The sequence below is a fragment of the Sardina pilchardus genome, chromosome 6, assembly GCF_963854185.1.
Source record: "Sardina pilchardus chromosome 6, fSarPil1.1, whole genome shotgun sequence".
NCBI classification, from domain to species: Eukaryota; Metazoa; Chordata; class Actinopteri; order Clupeiformes; family Clupeidae; genus Sardina; species Sardina pilchardus.
In genome coordinates, this window is record NC_084999.1 from 32,804,430 (window position 1) to 32,815,562 (window position 11,133).

The following is an 11,133-nucleotide window of genomic DNA, read 5'->3' on the forward strand; positions in this document are numbered from 1 at the left end:
CTGTTTCACAATATTCATTTTGAAGTGTTAGTTGATCCTGCCAAGACTAATAGGAGGATGTTCTTTTAGAACCTTTTATTCTCTCTCTGCACCAGCAACAGATGCTCAGTAGACATGTGGCCTGAACACTTAAAGTGCTTAAAAAATGACCTCCTCACTCTGGATTCTGTTGGGCTTCAGTATGAAGTATTGCTCAGGACATTCATTCAGAGTCTGACCTAGATCCATTGGCAAATGTTTATTCCCTGGTTGGTGGACGCTTGTCTGAAGTTTGAAATCATTGGAGTTGAATCACTAACGTGTGGTAATGACGTATGTTAACCACGGGCGACACAACGATAACGATAGGCTTGAAACTTAAATGTAGTCACTCTCAGGAACACCCTTCGCTTGCTGGTTGGTTGGGTGTCCTGAAACCACAGTAAACAAGGACGGATCAAGCTATTCCAGACGGAGTACTGTAGGGAAAAGACATTGAGCAGAAGTACGTAGACAGGCGGAGCCAAGCTAATCCTAAACGCGAAGGGTCTACAAACACTGGTCAAAGCCATTGGTCTAACCTTGCAGACATCTGATACAACTCATCATCCTCATTACACCTTCTACCCAACATGGCACATCAAAATTGGTCACCAGCTAAATGTTCTCCAAGCACATTGTGAGCCATGATTAAAATGGCAAAGTAGTCAGGCAACGATCAAGAAGGTTTATGCACCAACTCAACTTATTGTGAGGCGTGTGAGCGCACTGAGGTGACCCACCACCAATGCTGGCACTTAGGATCTTGTTTATGTTTAAATTAAATAGATTTGGTGAAGGTATCAAAGTGTAACTAAAATTAAGCCCAGGCTCTTTTTTTGCATGAAAACACATCAAATTGTAAGTAATCCCAATTCCCAGGCTGATGATATCCCTTTCAATCATGTGAACTCTTGATAAGCTACAAGTGTGGGCCTATTGTGGGCCTACTGTCACATGCTTGTCACATGTCCACTAGGGCGCATCAAGTGCCCCTCTTTCTCTCAAAAACTCTTATATGGTGGATACTATTATGCCAGTTGATGGATAAACAATAAATATGAAGTTTGGAGAAGATTAATAATAATCTAGGAGTAGGCCTACCACAATGCACCTTCAGTTTGACAATATGGCCGATTTTTGTCATTTTCCAATAATGGTCTTTACACTACATTTAAATGTAATAATGGCAATTAATGACATATCTAGCTTCTGTTACAAAAAACATAACAGTGAGCTGCATATATTTTGAATGTCTAACATTTACATTCATTGGTGAACATTGTACATGTTCCCTATCACATAATATGAGGCATATGAGAAAGAAAACTTCACTCAGCGGTACCACCAATCTCCACTATTCGTATTCACTAGTCGTAGCTGAATGGAGCCTTAAAAGTCAGAACAGAAATAGTAAGCAGTGACATTGTTGAGGAGGTCAAAAATGGTCCAGTTCCAGAAGCTTCACGATTTCAGTAACAAGAGTTACACTTTAAGAAGACCAGCTCTTCTGGTAGGAAAGTCGAGATCTCATGTGACATATTACTTGCCTTACATGGACTGTCTCCAAGGCTTATTTTCATGCAGAGCCTGGCGTAAATTTTTGCCGAAGTTACACTTTCAATTTAATTAGCTTTAGTTCAACTTCAGACTTTCGCTGTTGTTTAAATTAGGACCCTCTATGCATTTGCAGTCAAGCCACGTAACACTTTAGAACCCTAATGAATATCAGGCCCTACCTGACCGAATATGATGCTGAACTCTGTGTAGGCCTACATGCTAAGATAATCTCTCACTTTAGCTATTGGAAAGATTTTCTACCACTTGGTGAAACCTCTGCTGATGGTCCAGCCATGCTAACTGGGCCCCATCCTTCAGGCTAATGCTCCCTCTCTCCAACTCGAGCAGATGATTGCCCAGGTAGCCTAAAGTCTCATGGACGCCTTTGCAATGGATGGCAGTGGCGGTTTTAGGTAAGGACGAACCGGGCGGTCGCCCGGGGCGGCATCTTGTATGGGGTGGCACATGAGCCCGACTGACGCAAAGTGCGTCAAAAAAACACACCCATTCTACACTAATCCAGCGAAACACGGAAGTAACACAGGGCCGCCATTACTGCGTGGCTGGCTGCTAAGAAATTAGCCCCTTGGTTCCATAGGCGGCTGTTGCAGAGGTTAGCTGTCATTAATACATGTCTTAATACCTTATGTTGCTAATAAATTACCTTCATCGGTAAGTTTTGGCACAGTCTGACATCATTGATCCAATGTCCCCTTTCACCTGACATTTTCTTTCATGAGGGGGATCTCTTGTTAGCAGTGGTGGACAGTAACGAAGTACATGTAATTCGTTACAGTACTTAAGTAGCATATTGATGTATCTGTACTTTACTTAAGTATTTATATTTGGTGAGACTTTGTACTTTGACTTTACTACATTTTTAAGTGAAAATTCGTACTTTTACTCCGTTATATTTATGAAAACCCTCTCGTTCCATTTTTTGCCAAAATGGTTAACATTACTGCAAACTAACACTCTTCTTAGAGAACGTTTACATTTACAATGTCAATATCAATGTTACATAGAGATGAAAGCCTACTCTTTGAAATCTCTATTGCAGCAAATCTAATTTATGCGTTTGTTACTCATAACATAATTGGGAACGTGTGAGCATGCATGAAAGGGAGAGAGTGCATTGATAACTGATATCTCCGCTTTATAAAGGGCAGCCGGCAAGTCTTAAAGTGACAGTGTACCATTTATAAATTAATCAAACAGCATCATAGTTCTTAACAAATGTATTTTCTACAACAAAATTACGTTGTCATTATTATCATAATGGGGGGGCTAAGGACACCAATTCTCTTTGTGATTGAAGAATGTATCGTAAATAAATAAATGTTCTTCCTAAATGCTAGGGGGAAGGAAGTATTTGAGCCCCTATGTAACCCTATGGGAATTTAACACAGGGGCAGGTAGATTTTTATTTTTAAAGGACAGCTATTTCATGGATCCAGGATATATGCATCCTGATAAATTCCCTTTTCCCATTCCCTTGGTCGTTGGAATTAAAATAGCCCCACATCATCATACCCTTCACCACAGCTAGAGATTGGCATGGTGCTTTTTCCAGTATAGGCCTGCATTGAGCTCAATGAGCATCAAACAGGCAGGCTAATAGGCCTACTGGAAAAACTACCATGGCAATCTGTTTGTTTGCAGTTTGATTTTTACTCATTTTTTGAATTAAGGCATTAAGATCAATTGTCAAATGATGATTTTATATTTCTTTTTTTAGGCAACTACAGCATGGTATCAAATACATGTTCTCCCCACTGTAGATAGCTTCTAAGCAAATAGAGAAATGTAAGAAACTATTTGAAGAGTGGCATTAGTAGTTCACCTTATATACCGGTAAGCTGATTTAGCAGGAGCTTTGATGTGGAAATGATAAATTATAATTATAATTAAGCCATTAGAACCATAATTCATTGAAGTACTTTTACTTTTAATACTTAAGTATATGTGAAGGCAAATACTTTTATACTTCAACTTAAGTGAAAATTCAAAGTGGGTACTTTCACTTTTACTCAAGTAATATTTGACACAAGGTATCTATACTTTCACTTAAGTACATAATCAATGTACTTCGTCCACCACTGCTTGTTAGACATTCTCTGACAGGATGCTTTCATTGAAAAGCACAGGCAAGTGTCACTCGTCATCACTCGCAGGCACGCAGTAATGGCGATATTCAAGATGGCAGCGCCCATAAAGTTTGCGCTGGATTAGTGTTTACATTGCTCCGCGATTATTAGTCACAGCGAGATGAGAACATTTTTACACGAAAGAGCAGAAGCGGGGCTTTCCGACGAGACTAGGCACTTGTCTCTATGATCAAGTATGAAAATAAAATAAAAAAAAATCATGATGTTAAATCAAAGTAGGTATAGCCTATCCTATTTAGGCCTACAGTCTATATTGCTCTGCGTTCACCCGCGCATCCAGCACTCTCGCTTGAATTAGGCTACTCATGAGACCGGCATCGTACAAACATGCCACTCATATCAAATGAAAGAGGAGAAACAGAGCTTTCCATTGATACCAAATACATTGATCCTTTTGTGTTATAAAAACAGACGAAGTGACAAACAAATAATAATGTAATATAGCTTAGGCTACCATTAGCCTACTCTCGTTTGATTTACTCGTGAAATCAGTCAGAAAGATATGGCACGCATGGCAGATGAAAGATGAGAGCTAGAGCTATCCACAGATACCAAATACAACCTTAGGCCATACAACAGACGAAGTGACAGCAAAATAATAACTTCATTTAGCTCCACTTAGGCCTACCCCATGTTTTTGTGTGGCATAATAGCCTATGTTCATAATCCAACGTTATCATGTGTTTCTCTATGGCAAGGCACGTTCATAATATGGTTTTGAGATCCTAGCAACAGGGCTGCCAAGTTTCAGAAAGTGGCACGCATGAGATGTGTCGACCGTCCGCCGACGGCGAATTTTTTTTTTTACTGTCACACTCAAAGCGTGACACTTGGCAGCTCCGATTAGAGTCACTTTTTCAAGTGTGAACTTACCAAGAAAGAGGCAAATAAAAGTTACACAGCTCTGCAACAAGTATAGGACAATGATAGTGTCACGATCCGCTCCGGATCATTTTGATCCGGATCATGTTTTCCCTGTCTCCCTGCTCCAGGTCATGTGCTCTCTCCCTCTCCAGGGGGTCAAGGCTGTGGTGTTTAGCTTCGGCAAGTTAGCAAGCGCCATTTTCAATTATGGCGCCCCATGGAGCATTTAGAACCAGCTCCGTGCACGAAAATCCGTGTTGGGCACGAGCTCTCATGCGCGTACATGTTGGTGGACGGGTACCTACAGCCAATCATTACTCCGTGCGACACTCAGGTGTGCGTTCCCGAGCAATTTTTTCTGCTTGTTGTTACGCGGCAAGCAAGGTATGTGCATTATCGCCACCCTCTGAACTGGAGGATGACTCTCTTTTTACAGAATGTCCAATAAAGATCAATGTAGGTCCATGCGTCATTTCCAGCTTTGGATCTTTGCGCATGGTCAGAGCCGACTGGCGCTGGATCGGAGCTCCAGGGTTCAATATGGCGTTGACGAAAATTGGCCGGATTTACTAGCCTAGCATCGGCCATTCATTTGTATGGAGGGCGGGACTTAGTCACGCTCTCCAGTTATATATAATACCTCCATGTCCCTCTCTGTGCTCCAGGTTTTGCTCCGCCCACGTCTCTGCCTCTACCCAGCGCAGCTACACACCTGTGGCCAATTCTCCCTCGTCTGGGCCTGCACTTAACTCCAGCTCTGAAGCTCCTTCATTGCTAGATTATCTCCTCACCAAACACGTTGTCAGGAGCCAAGCCAAGCTAAACCTCTCTGCATCCTCGACCACGACCATGACCACGTCTTCGCCTTTGCCCTGCCTAGGATCTTTCTGCCCTGGATTTTTCTCTGCTCTCCTTTGTTGGATTTTGGACTTGCCTATTTTTGCCGCTTGAGACTTTCTGCCTGGCCTGTGAGTTTTTGCCTGCTGTTGCCGTTCAAGTGGGCTACCAAGTTTTGATCTTCTGTGTTTTTGAACTGTTTTTGGATTTTCGTGGACTCCGTGCACTTCAACTCCATTGAACTGAAGATTTCTGTTTTTCCTGTGTGAAGACAACTTTCATTAAAAACTATTATTTTGACTCAAGTTTACTGGTGTCTGCATTTGGTTCCACTTTGTTAAACCCGGCCACAGTGGCCGTGACAGTATAATCCAGCCAGTAAAATGGAACCAGCAGACGCCAGTGCCATTAGGGCTGCACTGGAGAAACAGGGCTCTCTCCTCGGGGTTCACCAACAGAAGATTTCCCAGGTCAACCATGGCCTTTCCTCTTTGGGTGATAATCTGCAAAGCCTGTCCGCCCAGGTACAGCAACTGAGTGTTAGACCCCCGTCACCATCTCCTTTCCGGGAACCACGCCTGCCCCCTCCACAGCCGTATGCTGGAGAACCTGGTGCATGCCGCTCCTTTCTGTCACAATGCTCCCTCGCAATGGAATTGCAAGCTACAGCATTCTCCACCGAGCGCTCCAGAATCGCCTACATTATCACACTTCTGACTGGCAGAGCACGGGAGTGGGCAACCTCGGTCTGGGACTCTGGCGCCACCTGCTGTTTAAGCGCTGAAGATTTTGCAGACGAGATGCGCAACACAGAATGGAACGCCAGTGCTTTATTTGATGTCTTTTACCAGGGTCTCAATGGCAATGTCTTGGATGAGATTGTTCCTCATGAGCTGCCAGATCACTTGGAGGGCCTCATCGATCTGACTGCGAGAGTGGATACCCGTCTGCGAGAACGCAACTTGAAAGGAGGTAGAAGAACTTTCCCTAGTCCAGCCTTGCCCATGAAGATTGACCACCCTTCAAGCGACCCTGAGCCCATGCAGATTGGGCAAACTCGCATTTCGGACGAGGAGAGGAAGCGTCGGAGGGATGATAACGCATGCTTTTACTGTGGCAAGCTAGGACATTTCTCCCGCCAGTGCCCTTTAAAAGGGGTTGCCCGCCCGTAGTAACAGGGGTACGGGTGGGTGTGGTCGAGAGGTTTCCCCCTGTTAGGAGGTTTATGTTTTCTGTTAGCCTGCTTGTTCATAACCAACTCTATCCCGTCAAGGCCCTTGTCGATTCTGGGGCGGACCAGAACCTCATCCAAGCTGCCTTGGCAAGAAAGCTCAGAATTAGTCTACAGGAGCTTGAGCACCCCCTGCTGACCAGTGCTCTTAATGGAACTAAACTGAGCCCAATCTCTAAGGTAATAGAGCCTGTTGTTTTAAAGTTTTCTGGGAATCATGTGGAGTCAATTTCATTCTTTGTCATGGATAATGCTCATGTACCCCTTGTTCTAGGACTGCCATGGCTTCAGCTCCATAACCCTTACATCAATTGGCAGGATGGTTCCATCCTCTCCTGGAGCTCTAACTGTATGGCCACCTGTCTGTCTTCTGCCCATCTTCCGGTATGTGCTCAGATCTCAGATCCTGATAAAGATGTTGATGTCAGAAATGTTCCCCCAGAATATCTCGATCTACGCCGTGTTTTCAGCAAGTCTCGGGCTACCTCTCTCCCTCCTCATCGGCCATACGACTGTTCCATTGATCTGCTCCCTGGCACGTCTCCACCCAAGGGACGCATCTATTCACTTTCTCCTCCCGAGAGGGAGGCAATGGACAAGTACATCTCAGAGACCCTTGCTGCCGGAATTATTCGTCCTTCGTCCTCTCCAGCCGGCGTAGGGTTCTTTTTTGTTGAGAAGAAGGATAAGTCCTTAAGGCCTTGTATAGACTATCGTGGCCTCAACGAGATCACCGTCAAGAACAGGTACCCCTTACCACTCATGTCCACTGCTTTTGAGCTGCTGCAGGGTGCTCAGTTCTTCACCAAACTTGACCTGCGTAATGCTTACTACCTTATCCGTATTAAAGCAGGTGATGAATGGAAGACCGCTTTCAATACTCCGACTGGCCACTATGAGTATCTGGTGCTCCCTTTTGGGCTTACTAATGCCCCTGCTGTGTTCCAGGCTCTTGTAAATGATGTACTAAGAGATTTTATTTATCGTTTTGCATTTGTTTATTTGGACGACATCTTAATTTTTTCTTCAACCATAGATGCCCACCGTTCACACGCGAGACAAGTTTTGCAACGACTCTTGGAGAATCGTCTGTTCATAAAGGCTGAGAAGTGTGACTTTCATCAGCAATCTGTAGCCTTCTTGGGATTTGCGATCTCCCCTGGGGTGGTTCAGGTGGATCCAGGGAAGGTAAAGGCAGTGTCCGAATGGTCAATCCCCTCCTCCAGACGTGAGCTTCAGCGTTTCCTGGGCTTCGCGAACTTCTACCGCAAATTTGTCCGCAATTACAGTTCCATTGCCGCTCCACTCACTGCCCTCACATCCACCAAGGTTCCCTTTCTTTGGAACAAGGAAGCTGGGACTGCCTTATCGACCCTCAAGACCATGTTCACCACGGCCCCCGTGTTGGCGATCCCGGACCCCTCTGCACAATTCCTTGTCGAAGTGGATGCATCGGACACGGGTGTCGGGGCTGTCCTCTCTCAGAGGTCCGCAAAGGATGGCCGGTTACACCCCTGCGCCTTTTTTTCACGGAGACTGTCTCCACCTGAACGGAACTACGGCATCGGAGATCGAGAACTGCTAGCCATAAAATTGGCGCTGGAGGAGTGGCAGCACTGGCTGGAGGGAACGGAGACCCCTTTTCTGGTTTGGACTTATCACAAAAACCTTGAATACTTGAGAACGGCTAGGCGGTTAAACTCACGTCAGGCTAGGTGGTCACTTTTTTTTTCTCGGTTTAATTTTGTGCTTTCTTACAGACCAGCCTCCAAGAACATCAAGCCAGACGCCCTCTCCAGACAGTTTGGTCCCGTTTCTCAGGTGGTTACTGAGACCATCCTGCCACCCCATTGCCTTTTGGCTGCTGCGCTGCTGAATGTGGAGACCCTTGTCCAGCAGGCCCTTGCCCAAGACCCTGGTCCAGGTAACGACCCTCCTGGTAAACTTTTTGTACCTCTCTGTGTCCGACCTCAGGTACTTCAGTGGGGCCACAGCTCCCTCCTGGCCTGTCATCCGGGTACTGCTCGGACTCTCTCCAATCTGACACAACGCTTCTGGTGGCCAATCATGCGCAGGGATGTTAAGAGTTTTGTGGCTGCTTGTGATACCTGCTCCAGGAATAAGACCGGTAACCGACCTGCCGCTGGCCTTCTCAGACCTCTCCCCATTCCTCACAGGCCATGGTCACATATTGCTGTAGATTTTGTCACTGGTCTGCCTTCATCAGCCGATAATACATGCATCATGACTATTGTGGACAGGTTCTCTAAAGCTGCACACTTTGTCCCCCTACCGAAACTCCCGACGGCCAAAGGTACTGCTGAACTGCTAGTCAATCATGTTTTTAGGCTACATGGGTTACCCAAAGACATTGTTTCTGACAGGGGCCCTCAATTCACTGCCCTGTTTTGGAAGGGTTTTTGCAGGCTAATCGGTGCCTCTGCAAGCTTGTCATCTGGGTTCCACCCTCAAACTAATGGCCAGACCGAGCGCACCAATCAGAAGTTGGAGGTGGCACTACGTTGCACGTCCGAGAATGCCACATCTTGGAGCCAGTGGCTACCTTGGATTGAATATGCCCATAACAGTCTCCCTTGTTCTTCGACAGGATTGTCTCCATTTCAGTCGTGTTTGGGCTATCAGCCATCCCTTTTTCCGAACCAGGAGGAAGAGGTAGCTGTGCCTTCTGTTCGGGCCTTTGTCAGGCGCTGTCGGAGAGTCTGGGCTCGGGCCAGACATCACCTGGTGCATGCGGGCAGGAAGTACAAGGAGATGGCTGACCGGCGACGCATCCCTGCCCCAACCTATCGGCCCGGCCAAAGAGTGCTGCTCTCAACCGCTAACCTTCCGCTCAAGGTACTCTCTCGTAAGCTGGCTCCCAGGTTTGTTGGCCCTTTCCGCATTTCCAGAATTATCAATCCTTGTACTGTGAAACTTCTGTTGCCGTTGTCTATGAGCCGTATCCATCCCTCATTTCATGTCTCCCAATTGCGCCCTCTGGCCTCCAGCCCTCTGTTTCCCCCTGTCAAAGCCCCTCCGCCCCCTAAGGTCATTGAGGGTGGTGAGACCTACACGGTCAGGCGGCTGCTGAAGGTCCGACATCGTGGAAGGGGCCTCCAGTACTTAGTTGATTGGAAGGGCTATGGGCCTGAGGAGAGGTGTTGGGTGCCATCGAGATTCATCCTCGACCCACGTCTGGTTGCGGATTTCCATCGGCTGAACCCGGAGGCACCAGGTAGTGCGCCAAGAGGCGCACGTAAGAGGGGGGGTCCTGTCACGATCCGCTCCGGATCATTTTGATCCGGATCATGTTTTCCCTGTCTGGTGCTCCAGGTCATGTGCTCTCTCCCTCTCTGTGCTCCAGGTTTTGCTCCGCCCACGTCTCTGCCTCTACCCAGCGCAGCTACACACCTGTGGCCAATTCTCCCTCGTCTGGGCCTGCACTTAACTCCAGCTCTGAAGCTCCTTCATTGCTGGATTATCTCCTCACCAAACACGTTGTCAGGAGCCAAGCCAAGCTAAACCTCTCTGCATCCTCGACCACGACCACGACCACGTCTTCGCCTTTGTCCTGCCTAGGATCTTTCTACTTTGTTGGATTTTGGACTTGCCTATTTTTGCCGCTTGAGACTTTCTGCCTGGCCTGTGAGTTTTTGCCTGCTGTTGCCGTTCAAGTGAGCTACCAAGTTTTGATCTTCTGTGTTTTTGAACTGTTTTTGGATTTTCGTGGACGCATTGAACTGAAGATTTCTGTTTTTCCTGTGTGAAGACAACTTTCATTAAAAACTATTATTTTGACTCAAGTTTACTGGTGTCTGCATTTGGTTCCACTTTGTTAAACCCGGCCACAGTGGCCGTGACAGATAGACTTAGCAGCCTTAACGTTAACTTGGAAACTCAAGGAGAAACAGCGAATCAACAGTGAACAAAATCTAGAAAGCAGTAGAACGTTTTTAATCTAATTTTCGGAGTCGGCGCTGTTGTGTGTTAAAGATAAACTAGAAATGCAATTCCAAGGAATTACCAGTGCATGAAAATGCAAAAATGTATAGATAATGTAGATATGTTTACTAGGGGGTAGCTAAGGTAAACATGGTGGTTGCATAGTTTAAAGAAAGCTGATAGTCTGAAGGTAGACAGTTTAAAGCTTAAACATTCCAGTTCTAACTTAACTAATGATTTCTAACAGGTATGTTAAAATGTTAACTATGCTAAAAATGATAACCAGGTCGTTTGGTTAACGTAGCTAATGATTTCTAGCAGTTATGAAAGAGAAGAAACAGAGCTTTCCATTGATACCAAATAATCGATCCTTGTGTTATAAAAACAGACTAAGTGACAAACAAATAATAATGTAATATAGCTTAGGCTACCATTAGCCTACTCTCGTTTGATTTACTCAGTCAGAAAGATATGGCACGCATGGCAGATGAAAGATGAGAGCTAGAGCTAGAG